Source organism: Alosa sapidissima, chromosome 4 (genome assembly GCF_018492685.1).
Source record: "Alosa sapidissima isolate fAloSap1 chromosome 4, fAloSap1.pri, whole genome shotgun sequence".
Classification (NCBI taxonomy): Eukaryota; Metazoa; Chordata; class Actinopteri; order Clupeiformes; family Clupeidae; genus Alosa; species Alosa sapidissima.
In genome coordinates, this window is record NC_055960.1 from 29,763,554 (window position 1) to 29,775,601 (window position 12,048).

The following is a 12,048-nucleotide window of genomic DNA, read 5'->3' on the forward strand; positions in this document are numbered from 1 at the left end:
CTCTCCCTTTCTCCTTCCCCCTCTCTCCCCTTCTCTCTCTCTCTCCTCTCTTCTTTTGGTGTTGATCTTGTCTTCTCTGAAGTGCTCGGATCAAACGAAGCTCACAAAAGTGCCCTGAGCTGCTCAGTGTGAGTTAAGATACGAGCCCCTTGTTTGTGTCATGTTCCAGTGGTTATTTGCTCTCGGCCCTGATGCCAAGAGGCAAAGACAATGCCAGTATATTCTCACTGAAGCGGTTGCACCAAAACTCTGACTTGATGTTCGATTGTGGACAGGTACACTGCTATGCAAATGTCTTCTACACAGTGAAGAGAATGTGTATATGTATACAATATGTAATGTTGTTTCAGATGGATGACTAAAGCCTAAGCTTTCTCAGCAACTTGAAGTACTGTATTGCTCAGTATGACACCAATGTAGTAGATGCCAGGACTTAAAGAAACTTGTCTTAAGCTTTAACTGCTTCCTTTTGTCTGTGTTCAGCATTCCCTACTGAAAAAATGCCAATGGAAGAAAAAGCAGCATTTTTGTCATTTATTTATTTATTTTTCATATATTTATATATGCTGCAGAACGTGTAGGGAGGGTCTGTGATGTGAATCTGCTGTAGCGTTTACAGCATGCGCTGGAGATGCTACTAGCTCTTCTTAACTAATCTCTCGATCTGTTTGACAACATTTACAATCCTGAACTTTCACCATGACGGACACAGCTAAGCTCATTACTCATTTACATGAAGGATTCTCACGTCAGTGACTGTAAATGATGAAAGTCTGTTTTTGTTTGTCATGGAAAACAAAACAATGAAGCGGCAAAATCATTAGGCAATGGACAGTGGTTTTGGACAATACAGAAGCCATTCTTTCTTAATCTGTGCTCTTATGGACTGAATGAAGTTTTTTTTTCAATGATTGACATTAATGTGAACATTCAAATGTGATGCTCTGTTCCTTTTTTTATTATTTGATTTCCTTTGTGCTTCCTATTGAGGAAGCACTCTCTCAAACTTCCACTGGTTGCCATGGACTCGCCGGTCGCTGGGAGACCACAGGACTGTGTAGTTGTGATTGGCTGGACTGCGTTCTAAAACAAAATCCTCCAGAAGGGGTCCATTCAGCCTTCTGTTCATCCTTTTGGTGCTCAAACACAACAGCAGCCTTCTTCTGTCGCTCTGGCCTTTCGCAGACTGCCCAGTCCAGCCTGGGTCTCCTTACGCACTCACTCTCCTTTTCTCATCTCTCACATTTTGTACTGCTCTGCTAGCGTAGTCAAACAGATGCTGTTTCAGATGTAGCTTGTTAGCGTTAGCTCAATGGTGCTTGTACATACGCTGCCATAGGTCCTCTCTGCATGTGAATGAATGTGGAGTGGGTGAGTCAGTCTGATTAGTGAGGGGAGGCTGGTTGTGGGGGTCAGCTGTGTCCTACAGGCAGGATGGCATCAACTGCCCCTCCTAAGATGGAGGTGTCCTGAAACCTCTGCTCTTAACCAGACCCTCAATCAGATGCTGAGAATATACATTCAAACACCAAACGGTGAGAGTGTGTGTGTGAGACACTGAAGCCTTCACCATCTTAGGCTTAGTGCCCGCTGCCTTATACCAGCTGCCAGCCTCGACACACACACACACACACACACACCCCTGACACAACATGGCACACACACTCATATGCTGACAGAAGATAATATAACGTATTGATCCCATGCAGGGAAATGAAAAGATCCATATACACCACACACCAATACAAATTGTGCACGCACACAGACTTCTAAAATAACCCACAAACACACTCACACACACCATTGCGCTAGCCAGAGCTTTTTCACAGGTCCAATAGATGCTCAGCTTCTCTTGACGTCCATCTGCGTGTGTGTGTGTGTGTGCACCTCTGGTGTGAGTTCAAGTCACCACGCACCGTTGTGCAGTGAGGGTAGTCACAGTTACTGAAGCCCCAGGCTCTGTAGCTGAGGAGGCGAGAGCTGTGTGTGTGTACAGTGAAGTTTGTGCTTGCCTAAGGGTGTGTTCTGTGTCGTTTCAGCCACCCACCGCAGCCCACAACCTACACACACACACACAAAACTACACTATAAAATCAGATCTTCACCTCAGCTTTAGTCTGAGCTTTACTTCTCTCGTTCTCTTGAATAGGCTCATGTCCTGCCGCATAGCAAGACATACGCACACACACACATACACACCATAAGACGTCCCTGAGAAGACTGCATTCTTTTGAGTGTACTCTCCAGCCCTATAGCAGAGAGCCATGTAATCACTGGGGCAGCAAAATCTCCCAGAGTTCCCTGCTGTGCGTGGAACAAGCCCATCAGAGACATGTGGCGAGGGCTCACATCACGCCGTCACAGGGTCAAAGTTCAAAGGCCTCGTGCCTTCACTTGAATGGACTCCTCCCCCTCCCCACTGAGAATGTAAATGTGTGTACAGAACCCAGTGTGCATGTGACCAGAACTGGTGGTCAAAGTCTGTAAATACTGTAATTACGTTTTATTGAAATACATGCCTTTGTTGAAATAAAACAGTAAAACGCTGCCAAAAAGTTTGTTTGTGTGGTGCACTCTGGGAACTTGAGACTTCTCATACTTTTTCCTCATTGTTTTTTGTAGTGTCCCCAGATTGCTCAAGAAGTGATAAGACATAATATGACAATAATGGAGGATTGATGTATGATGTTCATAATGATTTTGTCATCAATCATCTTTTTATGTTGTTATTGTTCCAAACCAGCAGCCAATGTGGTTCTGATTGTATATGTGCGTCAGAGGCATGCTTTGCCCAGGCTGCATGGGCTCAGAATCAGCTAGTGATCCGAATATGATGATGAAGACGACGAGGATCTCCATCAGACTCCCCTCGCACTGACTGACTGATTGCTCTTCAGAGTGTCTGCTCGGCCATTAACTGAAGCTCAATCGATGTAATGATGAACCTGCTTTTGCCCAGCTCCCCTTTCAGGTGTCTCGCATGTGCACACACACATGCACACACACACATATGCACGCACACACACACACACATCACGCTCCATGTCCACCAGTGTCTGGAGGCAACCCTGTGGTGTTGTGTCATTATGCCGACGCTCTCCTGGGCGTAAAGAGCAGGTGTGATTACTTTCGCACCGACGCCTCCTAACCTTTGAGCCAAATTGCGCCCATCAAGAGCGGGAGCGTCTATTTTCTTTCTCCTGCTCAACCGAGCGACGCGTGCGGAACAACTTTGATATTTGCGCGGCTGATTGTAACAAATGACTTGGAGGCGGTTTTAATTGGGATTGATTGGACCATCTCACCCTCCGTTTAATGGAGTGCTTTTGAAAACAGGGAACAGACGTTTCACCTCTCTCCCTCACAGATACACACACACTCACACACACACACCGTTCTCTGCCTATTGAACCGGGACCAGACGTTTCAACTTCTTCCTTTACACACACACATCCTATGCCCTATGCCTTCTGAAGGTTTTTAGAAAACATGGTGCAGAAGCTTCACCCCCTCCTTACACACACATACACACACACACACGCACACACACATACCACCCTTTGCCTTCTGAAGCTCTTTTGAAAACATGGAGCAGAAGCACACACACACCCATACACACAGCACCTCACCTCAGCAGGAGAGGAGGGGGGGGGGGGGGGGTAATAAGGTAGATGTTGTGTGTGTGGGTCTCTTATGGGCCACTGCTGAGGAGAGAGCCTCCCCACTCCTCCCTCCGCACACCACACTGCACCGGCAGGGCAATTTAACCAGCGGCCATACGTCTTCATCTCCTGTGCAAATGCTCATCATTAACTGCTGTTTCTGTGTTTGGGTGTGTGCTGGGGGATCAGAGTACACACACACACACACGGGCTGTCGTAGTGATGGACGAGGGCATTAGCGTGTGTGTGATGGAGATGCTGTAGCTCGGAAGCGCTCACTCTCAGCCCACCTCTATGTTTAAAGATGACCTTGTCGAACAGAACCGACCTCCTCTTACCCTCTCTGTCTCTCTCTCTTTCTCTCTCTCTCACTCTGTTCAGCCCACCTCTATGTTTACATTGCCCTCCTTTTCCTCCTCTCTCATTATTTCTCAAAAAATGTCTCTCTTATCTCTCTCCTCTCCTCTCATCTCTCTCCTCTCCTCCATTCCCCTCTCCTCTCCTCTCATCTCTCTCCTCTCCTCCATTCCCCTCTCCTCTCCTCTCCTCTCATCTCTCTCCTCTCCTCCTCTCCTCTCCTCTCCTCTCCTCCTCCTCTCCTCTCCTCTCATCTCTCTCCTCTCCTCTCCTCTCCTCTCCTCTCCTCTCCTCTCATCTCTCTCCTCTCCTCCATTCCCCTCTCCTCTCCTCTCATCTCTCTCCTCTCCTCTCATCTCTCTCCTCTCCTCTCATCTCTCTCCTCTCCTCTCCTCTCCTCTCCTCTCCTCCATTCCCCTCTCCTCTCCTCTCCTCTCCTCTCCTCTCCTCTCCTCTCCTCTCTCCTCTCCTCTCCTCTCCTCTCCTCTCATCTCTCTCCTCTCCTCCATTCCCCTCTCCTCTCATCTCTCTCCTCTCCTCTCCTCTCCTCTCCTCTCATCTCTCTCCTCTCCTCTCCTCTTATCTCTCTCCTCTCCTCTCATCTCTCTCCTCTCCTCTCCTCTCCTCTCCTCTCATCTCTCTCCTCTCCTCCATTCCCCTCTCCTCTCATCTCTCTCCTCTCCTCTCCTCTCCTCTCCTCCATTCCCCTCTCCTCTCATCTCTCTCCTCTCCTCTCCTCTCCTCTCATCTCTCTCCTCTCCTCTCCTCTCCTCTCATCTCTCTCCTCTCCTCCATTCCCCTCTCCTCTCCTCTCCTCTCATCTCTCTCCTCTCCTCCATTCCCCTCTCCTCTCCTCTCATCTCTCTCCTCTCCTCTCCTCTCCTCTCCTCTCATCTCTCTCCTCTCCTCCATTCCCCTCTCCTCTCCTCTCCTCTCCTCTCCTCTCATCTCTCTCCTCTCCTCCATTCCCCTCTCCTCTCCTCTCATCTCTCTCCTCTCCTCCATTCCCCTCTCCTCTCCTCTCCTCTCCTCTCCTCTCATCTCATCTCTCTCCTCTCCTCTCCTCTCCTCTCATCTCTCTCCTCTCCTCTCCTCTTATCTCTCTCCTCTCATCTCTCTCCTCTCCTCTCCTCTCATCTCTCTCCTCTCCTCTCCTCTCCTCTCCTCTCTCTCCTCTCCTCCATTCCCCTCTCTTTTCTCTTTTTTGCTCAGTGTTTCTCTCTTTCTCCTCTCTCCTCTCACTTCCTCCTCTCCTCTCCTCTCAACTCCTCTCCTCTCCTCGCTCAGCTCCATGGATTTGCACTCATCCATTCATACTTCCTCTCCTTCTCCCTCTCCTCTCTCCTCTCACTTCCTCCTCTCCTCTCCTCCTCTCTCCCTCTCCTCTCTCTACTCCTCCTCTCCTTCTCCCTCTCTCCACTCCTCTCCTCCTCTCTTCCTCTCTCTGTTATTAAACAGTAAAATCTCTACTCCTCCACCCTCTGCCTCTCTCTGTCTCTCTCTCTCTCTGCTGTCCTTCTCTCCACTGACTGACATTTTGACTATTAGTGTGTGTGTGTGTGTGTGTGTGTGTGTGTGTGTGTGCTGATGCATTCTTTGGCAGTTCCCCCTGGCCAAACAGCAGTGCCTCCATCATCAGGCCTACCCTTTTTCTCCACACATATCAGCCATGCTCTCCTACACACACACACACACACACACACACACACCACATCATGGCTGTGTTCATCTGGCAAAAAAACAGTGGGAAGATAATGATTTTTTTAATGCATTCTTTCACTCTGTGTGTGTGTGTGTTCGCATGCACGAGTGAGTGTGTGTGTGTGAGGGAGAGAGAGAGAGCAGGTGGTGATAATCAGAGATTTTCTTGAGGGCAGTAGGAGATTGACAAGTAGATGCTCTTGGTTCAGTTGAAGAGCAGTGGCAAAGAGTTTATTTGGTGTATAATGTGTGGCTAAAGGGGGTATTTGTGTGTGTGTGTGTGTGTGTGTGTGTTGCAAGGTGAAGAAGGTCAGAGTGTCAGTGTCAGTTTAGAATATCATGAATCTACATGATACTGACACTCTCAGCTAGTATTCCTTATTTAAATGCTTGATACATAGTGTGTGTGTGTGTGTGTGTGAGTGAGAGAGAGAGAGAACGCTGACAGAAAGGTGCTAGAGGAGCAGGTGACAAGGCACTCGGTCTCTGCTACGAAGTAACCATAACTTCCCTTATTAATGCTCCTGACGCACACACACACACACACACACACACACACACTCAGTCTCTATCATGAAGTAACCATAACATTCCCTATCACTGCCCATATTACACACACACACACACACACACACACACACACACACACACACACACACACTCTGTCACTACTGAGGAAACATTCCCTGTTAAAGCACTAATTTCATGGTAGCGGTATCATCAAATACAGCGTAACGCACTAATTACCCCTGTGTAATAGCAAATGAGTGCTATTAGCATGGAAACTCTCGTGTACACCTTGGTCATGTAGAATGAAATGTGTATAAGGTATAATCAACAGAACAGCTTAAGAAGTGCACTACACACACACACACACACACACACACACACACACTCACACACACAGCCAGAGATACACAGCATTTACCCCTCTATTGCTTTTAAAGCCTGGCCTTGGTGAGTCAGTCTTATCTAAAGTATGAGGCGGTCATAAACAGAGAACACACACGCACACACACAAAGAGAGAGTCAAGCTCAATGTTTACACACAAAAGACTGTTTATTTAGCAGTTACAGACAAACATATTGTCAGAAAGGTGGGGGTTTTGAACCTACTGATAAAAGGATGGATTAGCGGACAATGACAGACCTGACCCAGACAGACCCAGATATTCCTGAAACGCCCATTTTCTATCAGACGGTCGCAGATATTCCTTAAATGCCCAATTAATATCAGATGGTCGCAGATATTCTTTAGCATGTTCATTCCACAACATTCCAAACACTAATGTGATGCTATTTACCCATTAGTTAAACTACATACAATCATAATAAACAGACAATGAGTTGGCAAGCCATGTAGCCGAAAGCCATATAATGCTATCACCCTGTGTACGCTCAGCAGTGTGTACGCAGAGTAGTTGGTATGCTGAGTAGTGTGTATGCTGAGTAGTGAGCAGTGTCTCTTCATGCTGTCCACTGGACCGTGTCCATGCGGTCTGTGTGCATCTCTTATGAAGACCAGTCAGACTCTGCAGTCAGTATTTGTCCCTCACAGAGAGTAGTGTCTCTGCAGGTAGCAATGTCAGCAAGATTGGCGTTTGGCAACAGAGGCCACTTATCGATTAGTCATCTCCTGCAGTGGCCTGTGTGTGTGTGTGTGTGTGTGTGTGGGGGTGGGGGGGGTGGGGATGGTAGATTCGTCTTTGAAATTTTCAGAAGTGTGTTATCGTGTTCGCAGTTTGCTTCCAGCAGATCAAATAGCATCCAGTGGGTGCTTGGCATTACAGCTGGATCCTGGAACACACACACACGTGCCAGTAAGCCGGTATTTCCCACTGAGCTGTTCTTTCTGCTTCTTCCTGGCTCCCATCCACCTCCTCCCCCACATCACATCGGGAGTTTGATCACACACACACACACACATGCTCCAAGTCACCAGAGGGCGTCACTTTACACTTAAACTCACTTTAGTTCCCTTTAGTTGCTTTTCTTTTTAGCCTTCTTGCCTTCGCTCTCCGGCTCCTTCCAGGCCAGGAAGTTGTAGGAGACGAGGGCGGTGATGAGGTAGGTCAGCATGCCGGTGTAGCTGCCGATGACCAGACACAGCGGCTGGGCTAGCACGAACAGGCAGAAGACGTTGACTGAGGCGCTGTCGGGGAACTCCACGCGGTTCTCCTGTGCCCCGCGAAGCACCCCGAAGAAATACACCAGTGCGACCATCGGGTAGAAGGCGATTTCTTGCATCATGGTTACTCACACACACACAGACACACACACACACACACACACGCTGTGTACACACAGCGGCAAACAGAAGAAAAACAACTTGCACACACACACCCTCACAGAGTAAACACGAGCTAAGCACCAACAAAGAATACACACAGCCAGAAGACACACACACTTGTAAGCTCACAGCTAAACTGGTACACACATACACAGGACCATAAGCCTTGAGCGTAGACAGAGCCACACACACACATACACGCTGTGATCAGAGGGCTTTCTGCAGGAGAGCGGAGAGGGGCTGGGACTGTGGCGTGTCTCCTGGCGACCTTTAGACCCCCGGGCGGAGTAAAACATTACCCTCCTGCTGCCTTTCATCACGCCTCGGTGGAGGAGGCGGCCGCGTCTCAGGAGCAGAGTACAAAGCCTGCTCCCTCCTGCCACTTCTCTCTTCCCCCCTCCCCGTCTCCTTCCCCTCTCCCCCTCTCCTCTCCTCCTCTCCCCTTCACCCCCTCTCCCTCTCCTCTCCTCCTCTCCTCTCCTCCTCTCCTCCCCTCCCTCTCCTTCTCTCCCTCTCTGCAGTAGGCACCTCTGCTGAAGGCAAGTCTGTCCTCCCTGATGGAGGCTCAGGGCCGCATTAGTTGATGCCTGCGGGCTGTGGGCCATTGTGCCATTGGATGCCCACAGGGCACAAAGCTGAGGGGCCTTGCAGCGGACTGGAAAACACACACACACACACACACACACACACACACTCTCTCTCTTGCCTCTCTCTCACACACACACACACAATACCTGCTGTCTTTAACCTCATCACCACAGACACACACACACAGAGGTGCCTGTGAAGTCAAGTGAAATTCAGAGTGAATACAGAGTTCACACACTGTTCTATAAAATGTTTATAAAGTATAAAGTAAACAGACTGTTTTGGCTGGCGGCCATCTGTTGGTGCAGTGGACATCCACAGGATGGGAGGATGCTCTCTGTCCCACTGACACAGGCCTCTCTGCCCAGTCGGAGGCCGCCGCTGTGCCAACGCACACACACTGGCAAGTCTGTGTGCCAGTGGGCGCCCACAGGGCCCCGAGACACAGACTGACGCTGTGCCAACAGGTGCCTGCTAGGCTGAGGTGGTGCCCACGGTTGCCCACTGGGAGGCGGGCATTTTCTTTCTCCACATTAAAGGCTTTCTTTAGACCTCCTGGCATCTGACGTGGCGGTGGCTGGCCCTCCAGAGGACTCCGAACAGGCTGAGGCGGGCTGTGTCCATGCCAACCGGTGCCCGCAGGGCACTGCATGGTGGTGGTGCCAATGGGCACCTGTGGGGCGGACAGGTACTCTCCCCTCCATCTCCGCATTAAAGGAGCTTGCAGCTGCCGCTCGTTGCCATGGAGACGAGACCGGTCCTGACGACGCGGGGCGCTGGATTTAGGCCCGAGGGGGCCGTCTGCTTTCAAAATGAAAACCAGCGGAGAACGCCATGCCGCGCCTGTGCCCTTGCCAGCGCAGAACGCCATGCCCTCTCAAGCATGAGCACAGCAAGGAAGAACGAGGGATTTAAACAAGAAAGAAGGAGAAACGGAAAAGAAAGAAGGAGAAACGGAAAAGAAAGAAGGAGAAACGAAAGATAGAAGGAGAAACGGGAAAGATAGAAGGAGAAACAGAGACAAGCGAGTTGGCAGGAAAGCAAATGGGGTTTGCAAATGGGTTTCCAATGGGAAAAGTAAATGTTTTAGCTTTTTACATATACTGAATATCACAAATGTAAAAAAATATATAAATGTAAAATGAAAACATTATATGTTTGTACGATTATGCAACTGTCATCCCCCTCCATTCTGAGATGTACCAAGATGAAAGGTTTCCTTGTGGAAATTATGACTGTACTGTGGACTGAGATTTTGAGATTTTTGAAGCTAATTTAAAGTGTGCTCCTCTTTCAGCAGAGACTGGACTGGTGTGTGTGTGTGTGTGTGTGTGTGTGTGTCTGTCTGCACCTGCTGGCTCTGAAGCTTGTTACTGCAATCGCCTGTCTCTGCTCGCAGACTTACTGTGACAATAGAGTGGCAGTGATGTGTTGAGAAATAGACTCTCTCTCACACACACACACACACAAACACACACCACAGGCAGGATGTAAGGCGGGGATGTGGGGTGATAAAGACATGCCATATTCTTCTCTCTGTGCACAATGCAGCTTTTCCGCCCTTCAATTAATGTCTCACGCAGCGCTGGAGCACAGCCCTTATTTGGTCAACCTCTTCCCCCCATTTGCTGTGCCTAATTGCATGCAGAAACCAGGGTATTTTGGGCTCCTGGTGACGCAGTGAAGCACAAAACACAGTAATTAACAGGCAGGAAATCACAGGGAGTGGTGGAACACTGAACCAAACCTTCTCTTATTCTCCGCACTGGCTGCCGCTCTAATGAGGTTGTGCTCTCGCCACCTGACGACGGGCGCGCCGGCGGTAGTGTGACGTGTGTCCACAAGGGGGCAGTAGAGTGAGCTGGGTGAGAGAGGGTCAGAGTGGCTGTGTCCAGAACTGGATGTTTTGTGTTGATGCCATAAGGTCAAGTGTCCAACCCTTTTTTCTTCTCTTCTCCTCTTCTCCTCTCCTCTCCCTCCCTCTTCTCCTGTCCCTCTCTTTTCTCCTCTCCCTCTCTCTCTCCTTCCCTCCCTCCCTCCTTCCTTCCTTCCATCTGTCTTTCCTCCTCCAACTTGAGACATTCTAGCCCTTCATTTGAAGCACATCTGCACCCACGCGTGACATGTACACACACACACACACACACACACACACACACACACACACATCCCTTAGTCTTCCGGTTGCCCGCTGAAACCAGAATGGCCTTTGGAGTCATGACTCATTCAAGAAGTGTGTGTGTGTGTGTGTGTGTGTGTGTGTGTGTGTGTGTGTGTGTGTCTTGCTGCCTGTTAAAGGTGATAGCAAAGGGCAGGATTCCCCTGACTGTTTGTTGCAGATGATGGGGCCATGCTACTCTTAACTCTTTGCACTGCTATTGCTATACTCTGGCTGCCGTTCCGCAATGGCACTGCTGTACTCTGTGTTCCATGAATGCAGCCAATGCCATGTGTTACATCATGTGCTGCTCCTGCTGTGTCTGCTAATAGTCCAGATCGAGCCGTGTCTCTGACACCGGTCCAGATTGAGCTGTCTCTGACACCGGTCCAGATCGAGCTGTGTCTGCTAATAGTCCAGATCAAGCTGTGTCTCTGACACCGGTCCAGATTGAGCTGTATCTCTGACACCGGTCCAGGGTCCAGATCGAGCTGTGTCTCTGACACCGGTCCAGATCGAGCCGTGTCTCTGACACCGGTCCAGATCGAGCCATGTCTCTGACACCGGTCCAGATCGAGCTGTGTCTCTGGTCTCCAAAGCAGGGCTGAGAGCCAGACTGCAGGCCTGTCCTGGAAAGCTTTGGGAAGTTGGAACGTGATTCCCTCCCAGAGAACAGAGTTGCCAACGGAAATACGATCGCCAGTCGAGAGTAGTTCTAAACCTACATACCTACTGTACTGATGACCAGCCCAGAGTAGTGCTGACCCTACATACCTACTGTACTCTCTGATGACCAGCCCAGAGTAGTGCTAAACCTACATACCTACTGGACTGATGACCAGCCCAGAGTAGTGCTAAACTTACATACCTACTGTACTGATGGCCAGAGTAGTGCTAACCCTACATACCTACTGTACTCTCTGGTGATCAGCCCAGAGTAGTGCTGACCCTACATACCTACTGTACTCTCTGTTTCTCGCTATCTGTCCCCTCTGTCTCCCTCTATATATTTCTCTCTCTGTCTGTTTCTTTCTCTCTCTCTGTCTGCCTCTCTCTCTCTCTGTCTGCCTCTTTCTCTCTCTCTGTCTGTCTCGTTCTCTCTCTCTATCTCTCTCTCCATCATTCTGTTCACTATTCTCTCTCTCTCTCTCTCTGCTGTATTCTCTTCCACTGACAAAAACATTATGTAAAACTTGTGTGTGTGCAACACTATAATTTTCTTTTCAAAAACTTTTTTATGGCTTTATGATGATAAACAATGTTATCACGTAGTGGTTTGCTTTTTTTTTGGC